Here is a 27,939-nt window from a genome sequence, read left to right as displayed (position 1 = left end):
TATAAATATATATATATATATATATATTCCCATGGCATGCCTTAGCAGTACTTGTGGAAGACAAAATATTTAAAGCCAGAATCTAGACAAAGCACGGAAGGGAAAACATAGTCCTACATATTTGGTTGACTATGAGGATGACAGAAATCCTTTCAAGAAGATTCAATGAGCAAGAGTCAACAGTCATGCCTCTCCCTTAGACATTTACTTCCTGAACCCAAAACTCCTGAATATTTGTGTTATTTTTGCCTAAAGGTCTGTGCATGTCTAAAGCCAGATAAGAACCTTCATGGAAACTTCTTTGGCTCAGCTATTAAATGTTTCATTTACTTCAAGTTCTTGAGGTTTTTTTTGTTTTTTTTCCTTTTCTCATTAATTTCAGTCATCATTGAAAACCTTGTCTCTGTGGGTAGCTGATTGCTTTAGAAAAAGCCAAAAAAAGTTATGTCCTTTACAGAGATTCTTCTTCCATTGTCTCTGTCAAGTTTTCAAAATTAGCCACTTGCATTCCATCACACAGATTACCTAGGAAAGCATTGTCCTACTTCAGTGTGTCACCTCAATGGCTAAGATTGCAAGCTGCCAAAAGCCAGAACCCTCAGACATCAGAAGGAGCTTCTCTCTATACTAGGTTAAAAATAAGTATGGATTCATAGCCAAAACTATTCCAAAAGCAATTGTTTTTCTTTACTCTTATGGAGTTGCATGTTAATGAACAAGTCACATTCCCCTGAGAAATGCAAGATAATGAAAATCTTCCTGGTATCATGCAGATAATTCCTGAATACTCAGGCCACTGTGATCTTGAGAACGGTAGTCACTTTTGCTTATGATTAAGGCTTCAAGTCAGTTTGTATAGATCAGAAAATAAAAATATTTAATTGACATGCTATCCAGTGTCTTTTTCTTTGGCACCATCACGATGTAGCTATGTGATCTTCTAGACGGTGCTCATAGTTGGCTCTGATGATGGTCAAACTGCCAGAAAAACATGAGTGACTTTCCACATGAAAGTTTTCAAAGACTATATTATCAAATGTTAAGGTCTGAGTGGAGGTTGTTTCAGGTAAGCTGCTATAACAAACTCAAAAATGTATGTTTCAACTCCAACTACACTACCTCCTGCTTATGCAAAGTCCAAAGTGAGTGTCCCTAATTAGCTGGAATGATTCACAGGACTCTGGTCACCTTACCAATTTTGGCTCTGCCATGTTGAAGACAAAGCTTCTAGTGTTGCCTGGAGGAGGATCCCTTCTTCCACCAGAAAGGCGAACGTATAAACCTCTCTTGAGGGAGGCTGTGGGCTTCTTCTGGGAGGTAGAGCATGTTGCTCACATAGCTAGCTGGAAGTCAATCACAAGGCTACAGAAGGAGGTTGGGAAATGCCATCAAGCTGTATGTTCAGGAAGTAAAATAAATGAATTTGGTAAATACCTGGTAGGCTCTCCCACCATAATCTTCTGAATTCACTTTCACTTATCAATTTCTTCCGAACAGGGAATATTCTTAAAAATAAGAGCAATAACTTGAAATGTATTCAAGTTACTTAATATAAATGTAAGTAATAGCACCACATGTAAACTGCCACTATGGTTATCTTCCATATTAAACTATTTCTCCTGATATTTTGCTTTGTATTCTTCCTATACAGCTGCTTCTCTCCTATAGCTTTGTCTTTTTCCTTTCTATCCAGAAGATGTTATTTTATTCTTTGACCGATGCACAATCTAGCTCCAAAAGTGCATTAAACATTGAGTTCATTCAGCTAAGCTGTCTGGGAACAGGATAAGCTCACTGCAATTTCTCCCTTAGCTAAGGGCTTTATCTCACCAAATGTCCCATAGTCTCCACTTGGCAAGCCAAAATTGCTGCTACCCTTGCATGAACCCAGGATAAGGTGATGGGCCAGATAGCTACCTCTTTATCCCCACACAATCTAGATGCTGACACTAAAACCTTGTCTACGCATAAGCAAAAGCAGGGCAGATTCAGTACACGTCAGTCTAACTGCCACCAGGCACCACTTGACGTTTGTGGAGACTGACATGGAGAAAAGCTCCTGAGAAATCCCCCGTTGGCAGTGCAGCAGCAATTTCACATCCACCCTAAAATCACTTGCTGAGCTATTTGCACTCTGCCACAAAAGTTTCCATCAGCAGAAAGGACAGCTGGGTGTTTGAGTATTACACACCACTTTGGACCGTGTTTGCTAAGAACCACACAATGGGAGGCTCTCAAGTCTTGCTGGCATTTCTGTAAAGATCTTAATGAGGCACCTCATTAGGAAAAAAAGTGAATCCAGAATGCTAAAGCCTAGATGCCAAGGTGAAGGATGAATATTAGAAATATTTATGTAGTTTGGGTGCAGAAGAGGTGTTTCTAGGACACAGCCTGATATGTATCCAGACACTATAGGTTTATTTGCAGTAGTATGAGTGGCCTTATATCTTTGTCTTGATCTGGCAGTTGAGGTTTGAGGGTCAGTTGTAACTGCTCAATCACTCCCCTGTCGGGGCTGGGTAAATCTCACAAAACCAGCCACTACATAGAAACGAAATGAAATCCTACAAGGGCTTGCTCACATTGTAGTTTACTGAGTCTCTGCCTCCTCTGATTATTTGTTTAGCCTACTTTCTAAGTCTTTCCTGGTGACTTGGGAGCTTTTCACCTAGTCTACACCTGAGAGGTCCAAATCATCCCTCCATTTCTTTATGTATACCAGGGCAAGGACATTATCATATTGTTTCAAGTTTTAGTCATTTCTTTTTTCTATTTCTTTTTATAGTCTTTATTTTTTATTATCTGTTAGTGAGTGCATGCACTCTCTGGAGAGAGAGAAAGAAGGAGAAAGAGAAAGCAGCTGCCATAGGAGCTGTTCATGTCACATCTCCTCTATTTCATTTCTCCTTTCAGGATTTTAGGCATGCATGCCCATGTGCCTTGCATGTTTTTCAAGCTACTAGGTCAGGGACTTGAACTGTGCAATTGGCCATATGGGATTCAGCTGCCTAACCAACACACCACTGGCTGGTCCTATTCCTATTTCTTATATAAAACCCAAAAGATAATCCTACAGTTTGACTAAAGCTATCATGACCACATTTTCTTACCCTGTATTTCATAATTTAAATATTTTCTTTACATCCTTCATCTTAGCTTTTGCTACAAAATATACCTGTCTTCTTTACTTTCATTTTTTAAGACGTAATCATTATTCTCAGTCAAGAGGTAGTTAAATAACCTGACTAGCAAATTTCAAAAATGTATTCTGTTTGCTTATAGGTAAATGTGACTTATTCTCTAAAGAATGGGTCTCTGTAAAATAAGAAGTTTTAAATATAGTTCTTTAGCAAAACAGATCATTTTACTTGTAGGGACACCTGGCACCATGGTAAGCTTGTAAGAGAGATATTTAGTAAAAATAAAGTCTCTAGTGTCCTTTAAATGACATGATAAAGCTACCCTCTTTGTTGACGTCTAGATCCTCAAGTGTCTCATAATTTTTCTAAAAAACCACAAAGACTTTTTTCAGACAACAGTCACTATTATGTTTATAAGTTGCTTCAAATAAACTGACATAATAATATTTAACTGTATTTTTATTTGATATATTAATATAAGTACAAAAAGAAACAGTGACAATATGTTACCTTCTGTATGATTAAGAAATGCATAGGAAACAGTGTGCTGAACTGCAGCACTGGAAGCCACATGGCCAACCAGGGTGTGGATCCCCTGTTTACCTGGAACATGCTGAATATGCTTGTGAAGGTACCTAACACTCAGAAGAGCTGGAGGCCTTGTTAAGCTGGACTTGACAAGGTCCTGTTGAGGGTGTCTCTCATTCTCTCTTTATCATGTACATGCTCTCTTATCATGAATAAAATAAATAAACTTAAAAGAGAAAGAAATGTAGGCATGTTCCCAATTTATTTGACTTACTTCTTGGATAATCTCCAGATTAAGGTAGTAGTAGATGAAGTAAAATTAATTATGGAATGGAGCAAAAATCTGAGTGCAGAGATGAAAATAGCAACAATTTTCTCTGCATAAATAAGCAGAAGAATAAGAGTGAAAGCACTGTAGGAATTGATAGAAGAGTTGATAGAAGTCAATAGAAAATTTCAAGCACAGATTGGTGGTAAAGAGTAGTAAGTACACAAAGGCTTGATAAAATGCTAGCTAACAACAATGAGACGCACTGATCACAGGGATATAGGCCCATTTACAGTAAACTCCAATCATCAGAATGCCTTCACAATGGGATACAATGAAAATTGATATACATAATAATGATTCTAAGTCACTGAAAGATTCTGAATGCCTCTAAATCACTAAAAATTTGATTGTGCTCAGTATAATTTTAGGGATAAATGCATTTATTTTTGAATAAAGAGACTTAAAAATATTTTCTTTTGCAAGGTGTTATTTTACCAAGAATCATACATTTTTAAAACTAGAAAACACCCTGCTGCAATACCAAAGTCAAGCCATTAGTTCAGTAGAAAACACCTAAACAGCAAGCAGAGGGCTGTGAAGAGAACTGGAAAAATGGGCAAATTTAAAGTCTAGGCTGCATAGGCAGGGGTGAAGGGAGGAAGGAAGCCTAGAAGAAGAGACAGGCTTAGTAGGGGACTGGCGAATAACAAACATGATTTGCCCAATTCCAAATACAGTACATTTATATCTTATCACTAAATCATGTAGTCCATAAGCAAACCGCAACCTCACATGGAAGTTTGCAGTCTGCTCCCTTAGTACACTGCGAAGTTACAGCCAGTTACAGCCGCTACACATCAGTCAATCACAGACAGCCTCCACCCTTTAACTTGTGCCCATGCAGGCAAACAGGCTGTAACCAGTTGAAGTATCTCTGCCTCATTCCCTCACTTTCCCTTTTTTGTGAATACGTGTTGCTCCACCATGTGGCTATCCAGAGTTCCTTGGAAGCAATTCCGGGGCTGCCTGATTCTAATCATATTTGCCCAATTAAACTCTGCTCAATTAAATTGTCAGAAGTTTTTCTTTTAGCAGAACTAAAAGCAAATGGTCAGTAGTTCGATGGGAAATCCCAATGTATTGCTTATAATCTGTAAGTGGTCTTGTCATCAAAGTCAACAATCCCACCTCTGCCCTTGAAGAACAACAACAACAAATCCCATTTTACAATGAGGAAAACGAAAGGTTAAGTAAATGAATCATCTGAGATCACGCAGTTGGAATAGCAATGCTAAAGCTAGTATTTAAGTTTTATATTTTCTGTACAATATTATCTCCTGTCTAAAGGCAACCTCCAAGTAGATATGGCTGATGGCACAAAGCATTTGGTAATTCACTTAGTTCTTTTCTTCAATGGACACAAAAGTAAACCCATAGCCAGAGGAGAGAACCAGAGTCAATCTCTGCTTTTTCCTTTGCAGATTCACTCAACAATACAAGGTGTCTCAGGCTAGATGGCCTAACAGTCTTAAATCAATCTGTTTTTCTCAAAGAATAAGGAGGAATTGATACTCATTGTCTAAGTTTTATCAGTCACCTACCTGTTGTACTCTCACCCTTTCTTCCAGCCTGGCTAGATCAGTTAGCTGTAAAGCAATTTGAAAAACAAACAGGCAGGGATGACTTTGTCATCCTAAATGCATTTTAAAATTTGTAAGTAGTGTCCATTTTATGCCTAATAATGGGGTACAATATAAGTAAGGCCACATTGACCTCAAGGAGCTTACAGTTTATGGAGTATTTATCCTTCAAATGAATCCAAACAATGGAATAATTCTAAATCATTTTGTAAATAATATTTTGCAAAAAATATTTGTAAATAATCAAACTTCTTATTGTTTTAAAAATCAAGCCACATAACAATGGTAAATTGATTTGCTGTAATGAAGGGAATGTGGTAATGGTTTCATCTTCATGCTGTGAATGTTTAGTTTGTCTTTTAAAAAAAAATCATAATAGAGCATGTGGGTATGCCCAAGAGAGAGAGAGAAAGACACACTACACAGGTCTGGATACCCCATCATCCCCTTCCTCCAGTCCTCCAGCCAATCAGATCTTGAGCACTTGTACACATACAGCACACATGCCTGGTATGTTTCAAGTTGACTGAGCCAGGGATTTGAATTTCCGTCATCACATGGATTCCAGCACTGCAATCTGGCATATTGCTACCTGTGTCTCCATGGCCCAATTGTCCATTTGATGATAAATCTTGGTTTTGCTATTAATGTAAAGTCACTTTGGTTGATTTGTTGTTACACTTTTACTAGTCAAAGTTTTCTAAGATAAATGCATTTAGTACACATTAATTTTGCTATACATTATATCTCACGTAGCATAGATAATATATTAAAACAAACATGGTTTTCTTTTGTTTGTTTTTTTAGCTCTTGGCTTTTGGATATTATGAGCAGCCTTGTGCTTTAAAATGGTTAAGTGCACAAGGGTTAACTTGGACTCTCCTTGGACATGACTCTACACACTTGGCCTCAAGGTCAAGATCTTTTCTAGAGCAGCCGTGTCTGAGTGCTCTGATCTCTCTTTGTTCCTTCCTTCCTTCATTAGCCAGCTACCACCAGCTGAGAATTCTCCTCATGTCCTGTGATACTTTTCTCGAAGGTCCATAATTATAAACACAGTGATTGAAAATAACTGACTCATGTATTTTCTTTTCTAATTGATAATTAAGAATTTATGATGGGCTTTTTCTCTATTCTTAAATAATGAGCACTTATTATAAAGTAATGTGAATATGCCTCCTCCATTTTCCCTAACAAGAAAGTTATTTGAGAGATTCGTGGTTTATTGTGTTTAATTTTTTTGAATAAGCAATTTTCACGAGAATAAATCAACAAGAATAACATGTCCCAGAGTGAGCAGTCTCTACATATTCTAGCTACCCACATCTACCGACCCACCACCTCTCATTTCTTTCACAGGTAGCTTTTGCTCATCCATTATTTAATCTCTAGTATCATTTTGTACTATGTGGTAAGACACAATTATATAGTCACATTTCTCCCTCTTTATACCAATTTTATCATAAAGTACATTGTTTCACACCTTGCCTTTTTTATTTCTTTCTTAACACTTTGAAGAGCTTCCATATAACTTATATAAAAGTGTAGCACAATATGTACTTTTATAAAGTACAAATTGAAGGGTTGTTTCTCAAATAGAGATGTTTCTCAAGTGTAGACTCTCAACTATAGGTATTTTGTACAGGGGATTTGAAATAACTAAACATCATTCGATACCTATTCACAACTGAACAGAGGCAAAATAAACCCCAACGCTCCTGCTCTGCAAACATAGTTTAGCAGTTTTTAAATACACATTACTCAATGATGAAGGTTTGGAGGAACTTAGAAGTGCATATATACTTGAGACCAGTGGGCTGATGTGTTTGTAGTTAATTTAGGTATGCAAAATACCCATGATGCTTCATTAATCTATACGTGATGGTAAAATCTAATTGTATTACTAAGAAAGAACAACTGGATAGTCCTGCCATTCTACTGCTGCTGCTGAGGTGTGGGCAGAGTCAGTAATATAATTATCCTGTAACAGAGTCGTACACTACTAGAGAGTTGATACTTGATAGCTTTATATAGCACCAGACACTGTATTGACATCTTTATGATGATCACATCACTTAAAATCTTAAAACAATATAAAATTATTGTTATTCTGATATTGTAGCCAAGGAAAATGAGGCAAAGAGAACATAAGAAATATACAATAATTCAAAATATTGAGCAATACAACCAGTATTCAGACTCTGGCCATCCGAGAATGGAACCCTCATGCCTAGCTCCTGCATTTTGCTATCCAGATGTCTTCAGTAGCTCAGCCTGCAGTCTCACCTAACAGTTTCTGAGCCAGGTAGGCCACAGCTCACAATCACAGCCCACAGACTGTGGGCCCAGTAACTGAGAGCTCACAAAATAACAGAAGTGACATCCGTCAGATTTGATTTCCTGAAGAAACGGTAGTTAGATAAGAATTTGTGGCTATAAATGAGACTGAGTGTCCCTGAAATGTTTAATGTAGTAACTTCAACTTTTTGAGACAGTAAGGAAACACCACAGTCAGAAGATGGTATGGTCTGCTAAGAGCCAATAAGTTTGCGAGATCACAAATGTAAGCAACTCTCTATCCATTGACTCATATTAAGCATGATATGCTCTGAAAAAAATGCAAGGCAGAGAAAATATCTGTACTCTAAATCTATTAACTCATTTTATTGCCTGAGGAGTCACAGAAGCTGAACTTTCTCTGCTACTGAATGCTCAGTCTTACTCTTTTTCTCTTCCCTAGGAGTTAACATTACCTCAGGAGGAAGTCATTTTAACTTAGGGCTGGGACTTTTGGAAAATTTTAGTCATTTTTCAATGGTGTTATTAAGAAATAAGTCATATACTATACAACTTGCACATTTAAAGTATACAACTCTGGGCCAGGTGTAGCACAATGGTAACCCATCTGGACCTATATGGAAACAGTCCTGGGGTCATGTATCAGGACCTGTCTGAGCACGCCAAGAACACAAGAGTGTGTCCATCCACGCTGAGACCTGGAGTGGATCACCTATGAAGACCTTGTTTGGAGGTACCTGTCTCTCTCTCTCTGAAAAAAAAAAAAGTATACAATTCAATGATTTTTAGTGTATTCAAAAATTTATGCAACCATTACCACTATCAATTTTAGAACATTTTGCTACCCCCAATAGAAACTCAAAACCCATTAGTACTTACCCTTACAATTTCCCGATATCCTTTCCACCTCTGGAAACTGCTGATCTGTTTTCTATAGATTTGTCTACTCAGCACATTTCATATAAATGGGATTAAGTAATATATGCCCCTTTCTGACTGCTTCTTTCATTTAATATATAATGGTTTCAAGATTCAGTTCTGTATGACCAGTAGTTGGTATAATGACTATGTCGTTGGAGTCCCATGTAGTTGACTGTGGTTCAAGTCCCTGACCCAGTGGCTTAAACTCAATCCGGATGCATGTGCGTGCGTGCCCAAGATCCCAAGAGGAGAATGGAGGAGAAGGGATTGCAGCGTGGTCATCCCCCCCCGGGGTGTGATTTCTCACTTTCTGTTTCTCTGTCTCTCTGTCTTTCTGGAGAACGCACACCCCCTATAGCAAAAACCTCTCAAAAAAAAAAAAAAAAGATTCAGTTGTGTCATATCATGCATTACCACCACAGTTTTTAATTACCAGATAATATGCCATTGTATGGATCTATCAGTTTTTGTTTACCAAAATTTATCAGTTTTCATTTTATTTATTGACATTTATACCAAATAATACTGCTCTAAATATTTGTGTGTAAGCTTTTCTGTGGACATATATTTTTATTTCTCTTGAGTACATGACTATCAGTGGAATTTCTGGGTCATAGAATAACTTCATGCTTAGCCTTTTGAGAAACTATCAAATTATTTTCCAAAGTGGGTACACCATTTTAGATTTCTAAAAGTTGAGTCACTTTTAAAGACTAATATCACATGTTCACTTTTATAAATTAGTGATTTTGTTTTAACCTGCCATTTTAGATCTGTTAGAGGACTGGCTAAGAAGCCAGGTTAAGTGATAAACTACTGAAACAAAATATTATCACTTATTAAATCCCTAAAATGGTCTATTTGCTTAATATCTTCTGTCACTTGTTTTACTGTTGACAATCCAGTCACACTTGTGTCATCTAATCCTTTAGCCATAATCCATTTCTTTCCTCTCTGAACCTTATCCAACAGTATTCCTGGCGTGAAAAAACAATTCACAGTACTGTACATTAGTTACTCATCTACTGGTGACTTTAGTCTTTGTTTCAGTCTGCTTAACTGCTTTCCTGCTGCGCTTACAAATGTAACCTCTAAATTCACAGTTACAGTTTGAGAAAAAAAGTAGATGGTGCCAAACAACAAAACAAAATAAAAAATATAAATGTATGTGAAATTGTGTTGCACTATGCTATCCATCATCCAAGAAAATAAAAAGTAAACAAAAGTATAACCTAATCATAAGTATAGACGCATGCATGCTCTTTGTATATAATTTGTAAACCCATAATATTGTATCTCCTAAAGGGTACGAAGATGTTCTGTACTGAGGTCTCAATAAATAATATTACTTCTTTCCAGCATAGATTACAATATAAACACATAATTGAATATTATTTCTTTCCTACAGTTCCTCTTAGAAAGCCAAACACTTGTTGTAGTACTTTTCTTTTTTCAGTTTCAGGAATTTTCTGGTCCAGTCTTCAGAATCCACTCGTGCATTCAAAGCAATTTCACAAATATTTATTGGGTGTCAACCATCTGCAAAGCATTGTGCTAAGCATTTTTTGGAAAAGACGTTTAAAAGCTATTATTCTTTCGAATGTATTCATTTGAGGCATATATGCCTCCATGGATGGCAGATTTTATTTGGGGGAAATGGTCAAAAGGTATTCAAAAGTCAATTCTGATGGATGAGAGGGGTGAAATCCATTGAACAAAATGACATTCTTAACGGTCAAAATTATATGAGACTATAAATTTATGAGGCTGATTTTCGTGTGTGGCTCATTAACCATATTTGAGGAAAATTCTGCAAGAGGAGTCCAGTAACATTTTGAGTAATGGCAGCAATGGTGAGATGAGTGCTGGCAAAGTAGGTAGGAGGCTGATGGATGGCACTCTTTGGATAGCTTAGTCCTGACATGTTTTCAAAACACACTGATTGTTTGTGGTCATACATTATACAGTGTCTTTTGGACCCTGTAAAAATTTAGCCATGTCACTAGCCAAGATAATGTCAATTTCTAGTGCCTGTACTTCCACCCCTAACAAGGAGAGAAGATAAGTGACAGCACATGTGACATACTCTTTTTTGTTTTTAATTGCCAGAGGGCATGTGTGCTTAACTAAGAGAGACAGAGAGAGGGAGAGGAGAAAGTGCCTCTCAATAGAGCATGGCCATGCCACTATCTTTTCTCCTCCATTATTCCACCCTGTCTGGATTTTGGGCACACGCGCCTCACCTGTGTTTGAAGCTGCTGGGGCTGGGATATGCACCATAGTTGGCTGTGTAGGATCCAGCTCTCTTAATCATAAGCTACAGGGTAAGCCTGCATGTAACTTATTCTTTTCCATAGCCAAAAGCAGCTGGGACATTGAATGTTACCTGTTCTAACAAAGGAATGGATATGGAGGGAAACATTCCAACTGGTTGGTACCTTGTCAATGCTTGGCTTATAGAAACTTCTTCAGCAGGCATTACTTGTAGAAGTAGTCAAAAAAAGATATCTTGGCTCTCATTATTTGCTAAAATGTTACAACTAGTTCAGTGGTGGCTTGTAGGTATTAATTATGATCAAATGTTAAATATTGAGTATTTACTTCTTTCTAAATCCTTCACAATTTCTTTAGACTATTGCCAATCTAGAAGCTTCTCTTTTATAACCTAAGCCAATAGTTGTAGATAAGGTATATTCAATTTCTAGGGCTGCAGTAACAAGTCATCATGAACTGGATAGCTTAAAATAACAGGAACGTATTGTCATGTGGTTCTGGAAGCCCAAAGTCTGAAATCAAGTTACGGGCAAGGCCGATTTCCTCTGGAGGTTGAAAGAAGGTATGTCTGATATTTCTCTAGTTTCTAGTGTTTGATATCAATCCTTAGTGCGTGTGTGTGTGTGTGTATGTGTGTGTGTATGTGTGTGTGTAGATGCAACAGTCCAGTCTCTGCCTCTGTCTTCATATGGCTTTTCTCACTCTACGTTAATCCACATATAAATTTTCATCTTCCAGTAAAGACACAAGTCATTGGAAGTATGACCTCATCTTAATGTGGTTACATCTTCGAAAGTTATTTCTAATAAGGTCACGCTCAGAGGGTCCAGAAGGCAGTGAATTGTGGAAGGATACACCAGCATAGTAGGTAGCCTGAAAAAATGCCTCCATGCAAAGTGTACTGCTCAACTGGAACCAATACAATACCCTGATCAAGAATCAGAACATCACCAGTCTCACATCCCCTTTAGCTACCAAATGCCGATAGTCACTACTGTCCTGTCCACCAATAGGAAAACTACTGTTGCCTATTTTTGAACTTCATGTAGCTGAAATCATATAGTATGTACTTTTTCTGTGTCTGGCTTCTGATGTTTTCTGTGTGTGCAAAATTCATCCATATCTCTGCATACCACTATGGATTGCTGATTTCAAATGCTACTTATAATTTTTATATTAACATACACCAATGTATTTATCTATCTTACTATAGAAAGACATTTGATAGTTTCTAGTTTAAGGCTCCTAGAAAAAATGCTATCATAAACATTCTAGTTCATTACTTTTGGTGAATGTATATATGCATTTCTTCCGTGTGTGTAATCAGAGAAGTCATGATGCATTTTTATTTACTTGATTTGTTTATCTATTTATTTATTTTTTTAAGAGGTTTCTGTCTTAGGGCATGTGCACTTGCTGGAGAGAGAGAGAGAGAGACAGAGATAGTGAGAGGGAAAGTGAGACATCCTCCCTCAGGGGAGATGGACACACAATCCCTTCTCTATTCCCTCCCGAAGATGTTGGGCATGCACGCAAATGCATCTGGTGTGATTTTTCAAGTCACTGAGTCAGGGATTCAAACTGCTGTTGGCCATGTGGGAGTCCAGCAACATAACCACTATGCCATCTGTTGGCCCCATGATGCATTTTGCATACAAAACCAGAAAAACATGTCATGACTTTTCTGACAAGCTAATAGATTGAGATGAAACTTGGAATAGAATTGTTAGTCATAGGAAATGCTTATATTCAGCTTTGGCAAATTGGGGCAAAAAAAATTCTTCTTAGTGATATTACCAATTTACACTGCCACTTGCAGTATTTTAGTGTTTTGGATTTACTACAACTTCCCAAACACCAGATTTTTTTTTTCATTATTTTGCTTTGCTTTTCTCTCTCCTGCTTTTCCCTAATAACATCTCAAGTAGACCTCAGGAGAGCCATACTATAGTTAAATGGCAAAATAACCTGTAAATTTCTTTGTTCCTTTTGTAGTTCACAAGGCTAGCTGGCTGGAAAGAGAGGATTCAGTCTGTAGACAGACTGTCTTGTCCTAAAGCAACGAGATAGAGAATTTGGAATACCAAGAAAATGGCCTGCTCAAAAGTAAAGGAAGAGTGGGAATACCCACACCAGTCTGGCCAGATTTCTCTCAGAAGGGTGATATGCCTGGATGTGGGAAAACTTTCTAATAAAACCTCAGGGAGGAAATAAATTTTGGAAAATAGTGTCTTGCCAGATTTGAAGAATATTTCTAGTGTTCCCAACAGAGAAGAGCCAATAAATATGAACGGTTGTGCTAATCAGGAAAATAGGCATCTCAGAATTGACCTGCATGTCCAGGATGGGGTTCTTTGCCAGTATTCCAGCTCATTTTAAGACCCACACAACCTGAGACCACCACAGAAAAAGAAAAGAACCCCCAAAAGAACTGAGGTTAAAGAATCTAATCAACATAGTAGGATTGCAGGCCTGAGATTAAGAGGGAATGATTCTTACCCCAACTCCATAAAGGCAGAGAACCTACCAATTTCTTTGTGTACCTCAACTTTGAGCAGAGGAATGGATACATAGTAAATATTTAATTATTTACTGAGTGATGGATGACAACTAGCAGTAAGATCTAAAAATGTTTTAAGCTCAATCATGGGAAAGCCTGTTAGTATAACTGATCTTTTCATTTCTGAGTATCGGGGATGAAGGTGATAGAGAAGGGGTCACAATTGTTCACAGAATTGACATCAGCTGTGTAGAATGGGGAACTACACCTGGGATGCTTCACTTATTTCCCAGACTCTGGAGCTATTAAAGGTCTTTAGATGCTTTGTTTCATCCTCTGTGATAGTTGTGCTGGGGTGATGACATTTCATCTTAAATGTCTAGAGGCTTGTTAGCAGAGACCCTGTCACCGCCAGGGATCACAGCATTTTGTGCTCAGTCCTTAGGGCACTGATCTCGGCTGTATAGCTGGACTCAGCAGCAGACGCCACATGGTCTAACATGACAAGCAGTTGGATCTCAAGCCAACAGGCAGTTATTTTCCTGAAATGAATGGCAGTTTGCAGAGCAGAGAGGGTGTTGGGTTTTTCTTCTCTATGTGAAAACAGCTCACCTTCAGCAATCACAGGCATCAGAAGAGAACAGAAGAGAAAAAGGTAGCTTATTTTTGCAGCATATAACAAACATGTCTGCTTAAAGGAGGTAGAACATTATCAATCTGCCTAATCAGTTTCTACAAAAATTGCCCAGCAGCTGGATTAAATTCAATGCAATATAAAGAGAGAGATTAAAAGAAGACAAAACACCCAAATATGTAAGTAAAAATTTACATTCAATGTATGCTCTCTATCTGCATAATTATCAATGTATCATGCCTTTCACTTTCTTAACAATATCTCTATTGCAGGACGATCCTTTTTCCCAGAAAGCTATAAATCAGGAAGTGAGCAATTGAATGACTGTAGGCTTTAGGCCAATGTTTGCTCAAAGATCGAAACTATTAAGAAAATGGCAACTTTGTTTCTTGCAGAAGTAGATGTCTGCCTGCTTCTCAATTTGAGTAGCTATTGGCAGGTTTAGGGACATCTCCCTAATTTCCTAGAGAAAGTAAAATGTCAGCTAATCAAGAAGCATTTTTTCCATATTTTGTTAGTCAGTGGCTTATGGCACTTTAAGCCACCAGGGGGAGAAATGCAGAGTGTGCTTTATGTCTGAGTGGATCTTTTGAAACATTGTTTTTCAAAAAGTATTTCATTCTTCATGCTTTTCACTTCCAGTGACAGCTGAATGAACAAATATGTTGGAAGAATTGTTTCTTAACTAAACTGCTTTGCATTTTTTAGTTCATTTATACAAAGCAATTCAAATTTGATGAGAGGGTCAAGAAGACAGGCAAATAGCACATGAAATTCTTGCTTTTTTATATGAACGGAGAGAAATGACTTGCAGTTCTGAGTCTGTGGGGGATATACATATATATATATTTTCCAATGACTATATATATATTGTCTCTCTCTCTCTCTCTCTCTATATATATATATATATAAAATATATATAATATATACACACACACACATATATATAAAGGGTATAAACACACACACACATGTCCCATACACACAAATAAAATATTCCCAGGTAGGACACAGTGATATATTTAAAGACTTATATAGTAGTTTAAAAAGTTTTTCAGAAGATTCCTCATGGCTCCTGAGAACTAGTAATTTCAAGGTAAAACAGAAATGAAGATTTCCTACTGATAATTCAGTCTCCAGTCCACAAACCTGAGTGGAATCACAATGGAACGGCAAAGAGATTCCAGATCACCTCTTTCTGCACACTCCTGAAAGCTCGGATTGAACTTTAAGAATTAGGAAGAAAGCCACCATCCATCAGATGACTAGAAATCACTACAGGACCACAAGAAATATGGGAAAGAAAAAAAAAATACCTCTCTTCCCAGTGAAAATAATAACTCCTGGTCATCCACAGACAGTTCAATGGAAATTATGGAAATGTCTGATAAAGAATTTAGAATATTCATAATGGCAAAGCTAACCAAGATAGAAGAAAAGAGACAATGAACTGGAGAAGAGTAAGGAGAAAGGAGCTGACGAGTTCCAGGAGGTGAAGAAATTCTTGTTATATCCAAAACACTTTACAAGAGAATCAAAGGGACCTGTTAGAGATGAAGGCTATAATACAGGAAGTCAAAATCTCCCTTGAGAATACTAAACACAGATTAGATCATACAGAAAATAGAATCTCAGAGGTAGAAGAGAAAATGGCTGACCTAGAAAAATCCACCATGAAGACTGAGAAAATGGCTCAAAAAAAAATGAGAATAATATACGAGAAATACTAGATACCATCAAACGTCCAAACCATCCAGATAATTGGTATCCTAGAAGGTAAAGAGACTCATAAGGGCATTGATAATCTATTCCATGAAATCCTGCAAGAAAACTTTCCAAACCTAGAGAGGCACTCAAAGATCCAGTTCAAAGAAATACAAAGGATCCCAAATAGAATCAACCCAACAAGTTCTCCAAGACACATTATAGCCAGATTGACCAAAACCACAAAGACAAGATACTAAGATTGGCAAGAGAAAAACATCAAGTTACCTACAAAGGCTAGCCCATCAGGCTAATAGCAGATCTCTCATGGAAAACAATGTGAGCCAGGAAAGAATGGGAAAATATATTCAAAGTGTTAATGGAAAAGCAATTTCAACCAAGATTACTGTATCTGGCAAGATTATCCTTCATGTGGGAAAAAAAGACAAGAACATTCTCAGATAAACAAAATCTGAAAGAATTTACCAACACGAGACCATATTTCCAAGAAGTTCTTAAGGGAGTGCAATATGAGGAAAATTAAATACAGACACACAGAAATAAGAGTTCAAAAACTAAGAAAATGGGCAACTTAATCATAGGGACAAGTCTGGAGTTGAATATTATATCCCAGAATTTAATCGGGAAAATTGAACCACAACAGAAGATAAAGTACATAAGACTGAACTGGTGAAATCGAATTTTTTATGACTTTTACTAAAACATTGCTGATTTTTTTGTAGGCTTCATTGTCCGGTTTTAAGGATTTGTGTCCTGTCGTGACATGTCGATAGGTTCATGTACCTACCATTTGAACAGAATCCTAACCTGTTTCCTGGCTTTTAGCTTAAAGCAACATTCCTTAGGATTTCTTTGATTTAAGTTAAAGCTGCTTTCTTAAAATTACCAGCTAAACTTGCTATTGAAAGTAATTAGATTATTTAAGAAATAGTGTGATCAATACAATGTCAGGGGAAAAAGAATGGAAGACTACTGTAGACACCAAAGATAGTGTGAGAAGAGGGTGGGAAAGTACAGAGGGTCAGAAATAGGGATTATATATATATATATATAACTAGAAATGAGAAATTTTTGACAGTAACATGCATGGTTAAGCCACTATGCAGTATATGCAGTATATTCTGGGTGTGAAATCACATTTTGTATGCTGTGATGATGCTTACTTAGGGAATGGAATATATTAAGTTAAAAAAAAGTTTCAGAAAAAATTAAAAACTAAAACTGTTTTTCTTCAAATTAAAAAAAATGACATAAAAAAGTTTGTCAATATTAAAACCTGTAAAATAATATGTATAATACATCATATACACATGTATAATATATATGTAAAATAATACTAAAACAGCTTACAAAAAGCATTTGATGAAATCTATCACCCATGTTTAGTATAAGTTTAATATATCAAGAATAGAAGAAAATTTCCTTCATTTGATACAGATTAGTTACCAGAAGCCACAAAAATATAATATTTAATGTTAAAACAGTATGAACATTCTCATTCCAAACATCAGGCATAATAGACCAGCCCATAGCACATGACAGGCATGAAAAACCAGGTCCCATGTGCCCATCCATGGTTTGAATTCTGACTCTAGTGGCTTTACGAACATAGCAGACATGTGTGAAGGTATGCCCTATATCTTAATGGGACGTGTGAGTAAAGAAAGAGGATCTGTGACATGACTATGTCCTATTGGGAAAGAGATTTCTCTCTTTATCTCTCTCTCCGAAAAAGATTTCTCTCTCTCTCTCTATCTCTCTCTCTCTCCTCTCTCGAGTGCATGTACCCTCTGGCAATTAGAAAAAATGTTAGCACGAGGTGTTTTGGTAATCATTACAGATATTCAGCAATTTCTGTGGAGACCCTTGCCAAAGCAACAATGTGAGAAAAAGAAATGTGAAAAACTACATAAAAGAAGGAGATAAACCAGGTGCTAATTTAGATGATAAGAGTTTCTACTTAGATACACAATTGAAAAACATATATTTCAAGAAATAAGGTCAACACAAGAAAATCAAGCTTTTCTAAAGCACAGTAGTAAGTATGAAGAAAATGCAGTCATTGGAAAAATACTACATTCTGAGAGCAATAAAACCATAAAAATCTACAAAAGAACTTAACAAATACCAATCTACTTGATAATTTAAAAAGTTTACTACAGAACAAAGTACCAATGATAATAGGTAGTTAATACTACCTAACAGATTTCCAAAGTGGTGTTACAAAGTCACATTCCCCAGTAACATGCGAGAGCTAGTTTTCCCTCAGTAACTGATATTGCCTTAATAGTTTTAATGTTCGTGTCCTTGATAACTAATGAGGTTGAAACTATGTTCTTGGGCTTTATATTTGTGTAGTTCATATGGGACTGACTCTTCCACATGATATGAAATAAGAGTTAAATATTTTCTACCAAACACATTATAATTTTTCTTTATTTTTTATGGTTTTTGCCATAGGGCATGTGCGCTCACCAGAGAGAGACAGAGAGAGGGAAAATGAGAAATCACTCCCCAGGGGGTGTGGTCATGCCACAATCCCTTCTCCTCCATTCTCCTCCTGGGATTTTGGGCATACCTCCACACATTTTCAAGCCACCAGGTCCGGGTCTCCAACCACAGTTTACCATGTGAGAGTCAAGCGCCTTAACCACTTAGCCGCCTGCTGACCCAGTTCAGTCATATATTCAATAGTCAATCTTTTCCCCCACATTGTTGCAGTGTCACCTTTCCTGTAAATTAATTTATCATTTTTGTGCAAGTCTATTACTGGACTTATTTCTGTTCTACTGGTCTGCTTATTTACTCTTGAATTAATTTCACGCTGCTTTATTGTGATAACATATATTGTCTTGAGATTTAATAATGTAAACCTTCCAACCTTACTCTTCATCAATATTGTTACTATTTGGGGCCCTTTTAATTTTTATGTGTTTTTTTATATTGGTTTGTCCAGTTCCAAAAAAAAAAAAAAAATGTAGGAACCAACAGATGGCATAGCAGTTACATAGCTGGACTCTCACATGACCAACCGGAATTTGAATCCAGACCACGTGGCTTCTAAATACACTGGGCACGTGTGTGTGTGCCCAAGGTCCTGGGAGGAGGACAGAGAAGGGATTGCGGTGTGGTCATAGTACCCCTCAGGGGATGATTTCTTGCTTTCTATCTCTCTCTGTATCTCTTTCTGTCTCTGCGGTGAGTGTACCTGCCCTATAGAAAAACCTCTCTTTCAAAAACAAAAGTTGTCTTTAATCTTAGTTGTGGTTACATTTGATTTAATGTTAAATTAGAATACAGTTAGTATCTTAATAATTTGAGTCTTTCAAAATGTTTATTAAGATTGTACTTAATTATTTTAGATAATGTTTACAGATTCTGTTTACAGAGTTTTATAAAAACATTATATTAATTTATTGCTTGATATTTAACATTTTTGATGTTAGTATAAATAGCATTTCTCTTTCAGTTAATTTACCTGTTGCTTTGTATGGCAATATTAATGATCTTGTTCTTAATGACTTTGTAAAATTCACTCACTAATTTTAATAACTCATCTATAGAATACAAAAAATTGGATTTTTACAAAATCAATTATGGATTTTAAGTCTATTCCAATTCTTATATGATTTAGTTATATATTTTTGTTTCATTGCACTGACAAAGATCTCATACAGTGTTAAACTGAAGTGGTAATAGTAATCTTGCTTTGTTTTTGAACACAAAGAAAAAATTTTCAATATTTACTTACTAAGTAAATATTGGGTAAGTTGGGTGATGGCTATCAAATTGTTGTGGGAATTCTTTATCAGACTGAAGTTTGCTTCTATTTCTTTATTGCACATTTTCTAGGAGTTCTAATCACAAATAAAAGGTTTTGCTAAATCTAATTTCTGTGCCTAATTAATCACATGATTTTTATTCTTTATTCAATTTATGATAAGTTATATTGTCATAATTGATTTTCATATTTTAAGTCAAACATCTATTCCTGGAGCTAGCTAAATTTGATTGTAATTACCTTTTTTATATATATTACATTAAATAAATTTATAAATATTTTTCTGAGGATTTTTGTTTCTGTTTTATAAAAATTACCACATAATTTTTTTGGTATCAGGCATATGAGGTTAACAGGCCAATAACTTCACAAAAAGAGTTGAGGGATATATCTTCATTTTCAGTTCTTTGGAAGATTTATATAGGCGTATTGCTATTTATTCTCTAAATATTTAGAAAGTTCTACTGCATATTTAGAAAGTTCTACTGCTTTTTTCTTTTGGTCCTGGAGGATATCATTATGGAAAAGTTTTTAATAATGGATTCAATTTCTTTAGTAAATATACGACTACTCAAATATTTTTATTTCTTTTTGTTTTAGTTTTTCTAAGTAGCAATTTTCAATAATTTTTTTCAATTTACAAGAATTTTCAAATTCATGGATTAAATATTCATGTTTATCACAGCATTATAGCCAAGTAGGGATGAGTAATTCATTCATTCACATAATACTTCATTATTTATTATGATTTTGGTGTAATTAAATTCTACTCTTTCATTAAGCATTAAACTTTTCCTAGAATGATAAATTGAAGTTTTTAGTTTCAATGCTACATACTGAATTAAGAATGTAGTGCCTGCAGAGTATTTTGTTGAATTGAGGAAAGATTTTTACTCAATATCAATACAAAACTGAGTTGAGGCAAAAATCAATTCAAAAACCACTCTAAAGTTTTTATAAGTTTCCAGATGTTGCTCCAAGAACCAACACCTTGTTCCTGGAATCCCAGAGACAGAAGAGATAGAAAGAATAACAGGGAAGCCCAAGCTTCTGGGCTTGATCTCATCAGTGACCCTAGCCTAGCCTGCTATGGGGGAGGTGGGAGCTATTTTGGCCTATCTCTGGCCTCCAATAACCAACACTTGATTCACACAATCTGAGTCAGAATAGATAGGTAGGAGTTGCTTCCCCATGTGTGCTGATGCTATTCAGCTCTTCACTCATCCAGGAGCAACAGGAAGGCCCAAGTCCCTAAGCTTGAGCTCATCAGGGACTCTGCCTAGCCTGCTGTGAAGGAAGAGGAAGATGGGTTACTCTGGCCTTTCTCTGACCTCCAAAAACTAACACCTGATTCTTGCAATCTCAGATACAGAAGACATAGAAGGTAGGAGCTACAGTCCCACATGTATTGATATGTTCTGCACCTTACCCATTGATAAGCAACAGGGAGGCCAAATTCACTGGCTTAAATCATCAGGAACCACCCCTATTCTGCTGTGGTGGCTGAGGGAGTACTCTGGTCCCTGCAGTGCTGAAGTAGCTATCATCTTATATTCTGTCACCTATGTAGCTTAACCTCCAATCACATTGGGAGCAGAAAGATTTGAGTATATAGGAATCAAACATCTGAAGATGGTAGACTCTAGAGGAATTCTCTCCCCGCAAATCCCCTACCAGTAAAAGGAGAGAAATTCCCTTCTGAACACCTGAACCCCAAACTCCTACTATGGATTCCATACTCCCACCAACAATAGAGGAGGGAAATGGGCACAGAGCCAACGTACACCATAGGGGAAGGCTGAGTCCACAGCTACAGAAACATACTCCACAAAAGCAAGAAAATTGGGTATGTTACCAGATGACTAAAAATCAAAGCAGAATCTCAAAAAATAGGAGAAAATCAGGAAATATCTCTTCTACAAGGGAAGATAGTAACTCTTCAATAACAATGGATAAAAGACCGGAGATTGCACAATGTCAGAAAAAGAATTCAGAATATTAATTGAAACTCAATGAGATGTAAAAGAAAATATACAATCATTTCCAGAATATAAGAAAACCTTTCTATGACATGAAGCAGCAACTACATAAAGAGGTAGACACTCTGGAAAATAATCAAACAGAACTTCTGGAAATAAAGAATTTGATTCAGGGAATTAAAACCTCCCTTGAAAGTATTAGCAGCAGATTAGACCAAACTGAAGAAAGAATCACTGACCTTGAAGACAAAATCTTTCAGTTTAATCCAAGCAACTGAAAAGAAGAATAAGCATTAAAAATTAGGACAACATGTGGGAAGGCCTAGACACCATTAAACAGATGAACAGCTGCATATAGGTATTCTAAAAGGCAAAGAGAGGCAAAGGCATAGGAAATCTCTTTCCGGATATATTAAGTAAACACTTCCCAAATTCAGAGAGACATGTGGACATCCAAATGCAGGATATACAAAGGACACCAAATAGATATAACATAAGAAAATCCTCTGTAGGGCATATATAGGCAAGTTGGTAAAAATCAAAGACAAAGCATAGTTTTTTCATCATAGTAAATTTTCATGAGCTTTTTTAAGACTCTTCATATTGTTCGCTATAATTTATTTTATATTTCAGAATAGTTAAAATAGAGGATTTTTAATATTCTCATCACAAAGTAATGATAAATGTTTGAAATGATAGATACGCTGATTGCTCTGATTTGATCATTACACATTGTATTAAAGTACTGAAAAAATCATACTGTATCCCATAATTACATACAAATATTATGTGTGTCAATTAAAATTTTAAATATGTGGACCTTCTCCATAGCCTAGTGGTTAAGGGAGCCAGATCCCACATGGTGAACTGTAGTTTGAATCCAGAACTAGTGCTTAAACGCAAACTGGGCACATTTAAGTACATGTCCAAAATTCCAAAATGATGGGAAAAAGGAAAACAGATTGTGGTATGAACATACCCCATTGTGGAATGCTCTCGCTCTCCCTCTTGCTCTCTGTTTCTCTCTCTCTTTCTCTGGTAAGCACACATGCCCTCTAGTGATTTTTTTAAAAAATTGAAAAATAATCTAAAAGTTAAATTTTAAAATACATTTTAAAAAGTTTCTGATAGAATGATGCTACACAGTTAAATAACAATCAATTTACCTTTGTGTCTCTCTGGTCATGTCTTGTGATTAGCATTTTCTTCTCATTGTATGTGGTTATTTGGGGAAGGCAATAGAATAAGAGTTGGAGAATCAGAATTTCGTCATTTCGAATGCTGAAACTTTGCATGTTTCAGACAAATTGTGTAATCACATATATAGATAAAGGGCATAAATGTTAGTGGTTGAGGAAAGCCTTGGAGCTGTCCATTTATCATGCAAATACTTAGTGAACTTTTATCATTCATGGCCAGAGAACTTGAGGCCATATTATGACTAAAACATCAACTCTATCAAGAAACTTACTTTGAATTTTTGGACTGTGTTCTGTGTGAGCAATAATAGCATCTAGAGGTTAAGGAGATGATATCGTTGTCCTATTCAGAATAGTCATTTGTGTATATTTATTAAATTAATTAATACAGCACTTGTAAATGTGGCCCAGGGTCCCCTGCAGGATCCCTGAGTCCCTTTTTAGCACTGATAAAGTAAAACTCTTTAAATAATCCAACACTAAAATATTTCTTGGTCTGTTTTGTTCCCCTTCTCTTAAAAGTATTCAGTGAGTTTTACAGAAACTAAACAGTGTGTTACAGTGTTAGCACCATTGACTTGAAATGTATACTTGTGTGTTCTTTCATTTAAAACACAGCTCCATTTTAATTTCTAATCCTGTAAATGTTGGTCCATATAACCCAATAAGTAAAAGCTGTTGGGGTCCTTAGCAGTTTTGAGAATGCAAGATATCCTGAGAATAAAATCTGTAAGGATTGCTGATTTAATCATTTAAAAATCTAATGAAAGTAATAGAGAAATTTAGTCTTAATTTCTTAAGTGTAATTCATTACAAGCCCTTCATGCTCTGGTTTCAGATGTTATGCCAACTATGCCTCACTCCTCGCTCTTCAGCCATTATTTTACTAGGGCAAATCATTTTGCCTAGGAGTTTTACATCTGATAGGCTTAATGCAGTGTTAGCACTGTGTTATAAACTAAGATACCAATAAATATAATGTGTGCTTACTGTTTTGTCTTATCATCCTCATCCAGTGGGTTTTTTTTGGTTTTTTTTTTTTCTTGGAGGGGGGCATTGGGGTTAAGAAAGTAGTCTCTACCTAGAGAGGAAAAATACAGGGTACCAAATAGCTCTCACCTACCAATATTCTGATAAGCCAAAATTAAATGAATCTCAGTCAGCCAGGATTTCATGAGGGCCTTTAGGAGGCTTTTGAAATGACCAGAAAGATGCTGAGCAAAACTTGAGAGATTCGTCAGACTGAGTGCATCTGAAAGATAATGAGAAGTATTTATCAAATGTGTAATATGTATAGTATCCTGATAAAATCACTTTGCCATTTTCTATCTACAAATTGTTTTTTTTTTCTTTTGTTATTTGCAGGTGAAAAAATATTAAGTTCCTCTTGGACATATAAATGACTCTTCGCTGCATGATGGCTGAGGGAGACAGTTTGTGACTAATCCTCCATTGGAGATTCTGCTTACCTTTATGTAAACTTATTTTTTCCAAATGTGTATCACTTGAAAATCCTTCCTATGTTCAAGTGGAAGATAAACACCTGGAGATCTCCACCTTCCCCTAAAACTTGTCTATTTTCAAAATGGGTTTTGCCTCAATCAACAAGTTTTTTAAATGATAAAGAAGCCCTATATGACTTTCGGTCAATTCTCAAATACCTCTCCTATGCTGCAATGATTAAAAGTTGAAAGTTCTCACATAATGAATTGCATGGGGTATGATGAATTTAACCAGAAAAATCAATGGAGATTTCTTTCTTCTTTTTACCTTATATCCCCTCTGTAGTAAGCTTGAACTTACCATGGATTTTTACCAGGAATGCTTCCAAAAGTATGTTCATCAGAAAATTGAACCCTTGAGAATCTCCATGAAAAAGAAAAAAGTATTTCATATTTAGATGAGTTTGGAAACTGCGGAATACTAAGGCATCCCCTTTATAATGTTTCACAATGCATCTTAGCCCTCTGTTCAAAATATTCTGTTTGATTTTATAAAATCCAGCATGTCAACAAATCTGCATTACTACAGAGCTCTCTTTACTGTCATTTCTACTTTAAAAATGTCCGCAATTTGTGTTTTCCAGAGCACATTTTCAAAATATTGACCCAGGATAAGAATCTGCCTCCTGAACCCTCTGCCAACTGGTGAGGGTGCACATGCTTCCATCCCAGATGATATTCTGAACTAAGCAGTTCTAGAAGTGCCACCCACTTTATTTAATTTCTCCTGCCTCTGTTTGCCTTGCTGAGGCACAAATGTCATTATTCTTACATTTACAATGACCTCTAGATCGTCCATGTGGTAATTTCTGCCTTGATTTCTTGCAGAATTTGTAACATTTCATACCGAAGTCATCTGTGTAGTGATTCACTGCCTAAATGAAACAAACAAGAAATTATATGATTTTAAGCCTGTCAAGAATCTAATTCCTTAAATCAGGAAGTCTAGACCCAGTACCATTATCAATTACTTAACGTCATAGGACCATTTAAACATTTTATGGGCAAGCATAGTTTAATAGAAAGCACTGGCTGACAATGTGCTGTATTTGAATCAGATTATGCTACTCTTAAAGTAGAAAGTGGTTTTAGTTCTGAAATGGGCTAGGAAAGAAAAAAAATGTCAACTGTGATAGGAAACAAAGATGATGTACAATAGAAAGTCCATAACCAACATTGCCCTGCTGTGTATCATTTTATAAATGTTAGTAGAAAAGCTTATCATTGAAGTCTTCAGGCCAACATTATTTCAGAAAAATTTCAGGGTTTATATTTACACTGCCTTCAGTCAAATCCAAAGTGAATTGCTTGCTATAGGTACTTATTCCTCTGATACTGCTTCAAGGCTTCTTATTGACTGTTAGAATGAGAATTGCTGGTACATTCATTAGTTCCTTCCCATATGACCTCAGGGTAAAGAGTGCTCAGACTTGCCAGTTGTATACCAGATGCTCACTGTAATGGGTGCTCCCCACTTGGATTTTTATCAGTTGCTTTATGTCAAGATTGTCATCACTTCTTTGTCTTTGTTCATTTTTGTTAAGAAATAATTTTAAAACACTCTCCCATTTATCTCAGTGTAGTAAAAAAATCTAAGGGTAACTAAACTAAAACGAAGAAGATGGTCCCACTCTCCAATATTTCCTTTCTTTAGATAGTCAACAATTCTCGATTTACACCATCATTACGAACAATGCAATTTCTTAATTGCTTATCTCTCATTAGGACCCCGTTGGCTACCATTCGTTCATTCCAGATGATGATCATAATCATGACCTTATTATCATTTTCCACAAACACTGAGCACCCACAGGGTCCATGCCATCAGAGAAAGTTTGCTTCCTCATGTTATAACAGATGAAGCTCAGAAGTGGGATTTTGAAAAACACAAGCTTTGTTTATGGACCTGCCTGTGATAGGTCAACTGGAGTTGCTCTGAACATGTAATTTCTTGAGACTTCAGTTTCTTCTTGTCTAAAATATGTAATGCCTACATCTTGTCTATCCCTCTGACTATATGGGAAATCATACAATGAAATAGAAAGCTCCTTAGAATCAGTCACTGTATCAGCAGAAGGTTTTGTCAGGTGATCTTTATTGCTATAACTCTCAACTACTGTTTTCATTTTAACAGCCTTTCTTTCATTTCCATCCCATCCTGACGAGGTATGTCTATTCATGCCAATATTACAAACAGAAAAGTGGGAAGTCCAGCCAAACAGCTGGGGCTCAGGGCATGCATTCTGAAGCATTACTGTCTGAAAGCCTTGTTTTCCTTCTCAAATGACTGGCTGGTTGACTAAATTAACTAAATTAACTGCTTGTTTTGGCAACATAAATATAAAAGCTTAAATCACTGAAAGCAATAAAACCATATAGATACACTCATTTTTCTTTTTCAGAATGATTATAATTGGTTAAATGTGTCTTAATGATGTGTCTAGATGTAGTTAATATATATAAAAAAAAACAGAAGAGGTAAGGTGTTGCAGCGTTGATTGCTTATTTATAACTCATTACCTGCTTTTACTCCTTTCCAAGTAATTCCCACTTATCTCCACCTCACAATTTGGGATAGCTTCTTCTCCTTTCTGCTCTTTCTCTTTAGTCAGCTGTTTGAGAAGACTATACCTTTACCCCATCCCCTGGCATTTCTAACTTCAGCTCATAACAAACATAGGCCAGGTCAAGATTACCTATGGCAAATGCAGACTGGAGGAAAGAAGGAAAAGACAGAATCCCCTCCCCCATCCTCAGCCCAACCATTCCTTCCTTACTTTCTCTAAGCCTAAGGATAATTTTGGTCTTTTGTCATTTTCAACTCATATCGTATTGCTTTATTCGTTGGCTCCATTTTACTGTATATTTTAGAAGCCCTCTCTGATTCCTTATTTATTTATTTAGCCAGAGTGTACATGCCCTTGCCAAAGAGAAGAGAGAGAAAGAAAACACACCCCATGAGGAATGGTAATGCCGCAATTCTTCCTCCTTCTTTTCTCCCTCCTCCTGGGCAACCACACATATATGCCAGCATGTTTTTAATTTTTCTTTTTCTATTTTTATATTTTAGTGAGGTTTTCTTTCTTTCTTTCTTTCTTTCTTCTTCTGTTTTATTTATTTATTTATTTATTTATTTATTTTATTTTATTTTTTTGCTATGGGGAGTGTGTGTTGCCAGAGAGACAGAAAGACAGTGAGACAGTGAGAAAGAAAGTGAGAAATCACCACCCCCCGGGTGGGATGGCCATGATACAATCCCTTCTCCTCCATTCCCCTCTCAGGATTTTGGGCATGCACATTCTTCTCCATTCTCTCAGGATTTAGGGGAATGCACATGTATGCACCAATGTGTTTCAAGCTGCCAAGTCTGGGTCTCGAACCACAGTCAACCATATGAGAGCCTAATGCCTTAATCACCATGCCGCCTGCTGACCCACCCAATGTGTTTTTTAAGTTGACAGGTCCAGAACTTGAATGGTACAGCTGGTTATATAGGATCCAGCTTTCTTTTCTTTTCTTTTTTTTTTTTTTTTTTTGAGAGTTTTTT

This window comes from Tupaia chinensis, unplaced genomic scaffold, assembly GCF_000334495.1.
Source record: "Tupaia chinensis unplaced genomic scaffold, TupChi_1.0 Scaffold000414_1, whole genome shotgun sequence".
NCBI lineage: Eukaryota > Metazoa > Chordata > Mammalia > Scandentia > Tupaiidae > Tupaia > Tupaia belangeri.
Note: the sequence above shows the minus strand (reverse complement) of the source record.